This window comes from Panicum hallii, chromosome 1, assembly GCF_002211085.1.
Source record: "Panicum hallii strain FIL2 chromosome 1, PHallii_v3.1, whole genome shotgun sequence".
Taxonomy (NCBI): Eukaryota; Viridiplantae; Streptophyta; class Magnoliopsida; order Poales; family Poaceae; genus Panicum; species Panicum hallii.
This window is the reverse complement of record NC_038042.1, coordinates 29079917-29082929: the sequence shown is the minus strand read 5'-3', so window position 1 is coordinate 29082929 and position 3013 is coordinate 29079917.

Below are 3013 nucleotides of genomic sequence, written 5' to 3'. Positions count from 1 at the left end.
ATAAACCATCAACCCGTGATTATACTTTTTGATTCTGTTGCAACCCATAGTTTTATCAGTCCCAAGTGTGGAACCAAAGTAGGCCTGGATTTCTATCCTACTAAAGGAGCCTATATGATAGTGACTCCAGGCGGTAAAATTGCATCAAATCAAATCTATAGAAAGGTGCCAATCCAGCTGGGTAGCAATTTGATAAAAATAGATTTACTGTTATTGGACCTAGAAGGAATGGATGTTCTCCTAGGCATGGATTGGATGACTAGGCATCGAATGTCATTAGATATCTCTTCCCGAGCTATGGAGATAGATTCACCTGATCATGAAGCTACTATTCTCTATCTTCCACAACGGGAGTGCAATAACTCTTGTGCCTATGCTGTACAAGGGGTCAAGTTAAAGGACATCCCTATTGTTTGCGAATACCCAGATATTTTTCCAGATGATTTGCCCGGAATACCCCCGGATAGAGATATTGAGTTTATCATAGAACTACAACCTTGCACAGCCCCTATCTCCAAAAGGCCCTATCGTATGCCACCCAATGAGCTGGCAGAGTTAAAAATCCAACTCCAGGACCTCCTTGATAAGGGTTACATTCGTCCAAGTTCTTCACCATAGGGTTGTCCAGCCCTGTTCGTGAAGAAAAAGGACAATAGCTTAAGGCTATGTGTAGATTATCGTCCTCTTAATGCGGTAACCATCAAAAACAAGTATCCTTTACCCTGCATTGACATTCTGTTTGATCAGTTAGCCGGAGCTAAAGTATTCTCTAAGATTGACCTCTGCTCTGGATATCATCAAATCAAGATAAGGTCTAGTGATATTCCAAAAATAGCCTTTTCCACCAGATATGGACTCTATGAATATCTGGTCATGTCATTTGGTCTTACCAATGCCCCAGCATACTTCATGTATCTCATGAACTCTGTCTTCATGCAAGAACTCGACAAATTCGTAGTGGTCTTCATTGATGACATTCTGATCTATTCCAAGAATTCGAAAGATCATGCAAACCACCTCCATATTGTTCTTCAAAGATTGAGAGACCACCACTTGTACGCCAAATTCTCCAAATGCGAGTTTTAGCTGGATACCATTAAATTTCTAGGTCACACTATCTCCAGTAACGGTATATCCATTGATCCCAGTAAAGTCCAAGAAGTATTAGACTGAAAACCTCCTACGTTAGTCCATCAAATCCATAGTTTCCTTGGTCTAGCTGGCTATTATTGATATTTCATTCCTGATTTCTCAAGAATAGCCAAGCCTATGACCGAACTGCTAAAGAAAGGAGTTAAATTCTCCTAGGATCAGAAATGTTAAGATGCATTTCACACTCTCAGAGCACATCTCACTACTGTCCCAGTTCTAGCTCAACCAGATGTTTCAAAATCTTTTGATGTCTATTGTGATGCTTCGGGAATCGGACTTCGTTGTGTGCTTATGCAAGACAACCGGGTGATTGCTTATGCATCGCGAGCACTCAGGACTCATGAACAGAACTATCCTACTCATGATCTTGAACTCACAGCTGTCATCCATGCACTTAAGATTTGGAGACATCATCTGATGGGTACAAAGTGCCATATCTATACTGACCATAAAAGCCTCAAGTACATCTTTACGCAAGCAGATTTAAATATGAGGCAAATACGCTGGCTAGAGCTTATCAAGGATTATGATCTAGAAGTACACTATCATCCAGGCAAGGCCAACGTCGTTGCGGATGCACTTAGCCGCAAGGCGTATTGCTCTTGTTTGTCAGTAGAGGTTTTCAATGAGACTCTCTGTTGGGAGATGAGGAAGCTCAATCTAGAGATCATTTCTCAAGGTAGCTTGAACCATCTCTCAGTTGAAGCTACGCTTAGGGATAACATCATCCTAGCACAACAGCATAACAAAGGGGTCAGAATCATCAAGCAAAAGCTAGCACAAGGAGAAGGAAAGTATAAGTGCTTTCGAGTAGATCATGAAGGAGTTCTATGGTTCAACGAACGTATCATTGTACCCAAGGACCATAAGCTTCGTAAGCAGATGTTGGATGAGGCCCATTTGTCCAAATTCTCTATGCATCCTAGCAGTACCAAGATGTACCAGGATTTGAAACAGAACTTTTGGTAGACTCGTATGAAGCGAGAAATTGCAAAGTATGTCTCGGAGTGTGATATCTGCCAAAGAGTTAAGGCCATTCATCTCAAAACTGCTGGTATTCTTCAACCTCTACCCATTCCCTCCTGGAAGTGGGAGGATATCAGCATGGATTTTATCGTTGGCTTACCCAACACCTCTCTAAGGCATGACTCCATTTGGGTAATCATTGATTGATTAACCAAGAGCGCTCATTTCCTTCCCGTGCATACTACGTATAATGCCAAAAAGTATGTCGAGATCTATCTAGATCAAATTATTCGTCTCCATGGAGTACTGAAGACGATCATTTCTGATCGTGGAGCACAATTCATCGCTCGATTCTGGGAGCAACTTCAACATGCTCTTGGAGCTAAGTTAATCCGAAGCTCCGCATATCATCCTCAGACAGATGGACAAACAGAAAGGGTAAATCAAATTTTAGAAGATATGCTTAGAGCCTGCGTACTTCAGTACGACAAGAATTGGGACAAATGTTTGTCATTGGCAGAATTTTCTTACAACAACAGCTATCAAACCAGTCTCAAGATGGCTACATTTGAAACGTTATACGGTCACCGATGCCGAACTCCTTTGAGTTGGTCACAAACCGGCGAACGTAAAATATTTGGACCTGACCTTGTCACTGAAGCAGAGGAAAAGGTGAAGACTATTCAGAATAATCTCAAAGCCGCCCAATCTCGACAGAAAAGCTACGCTGACATACGAAGGAGACCATTACAGTTCCAGATTGGAGACTTCGTGTATCTTCGAGTATCTCCTACTCGGGGTATTCAACGGTTCGGCATAAAAGGAAAACTTGCCCCTTGATACATTGGACCCTTTGAAGTCATCAAAATTTGTGGACCCGTAGCTTATCGTCTTC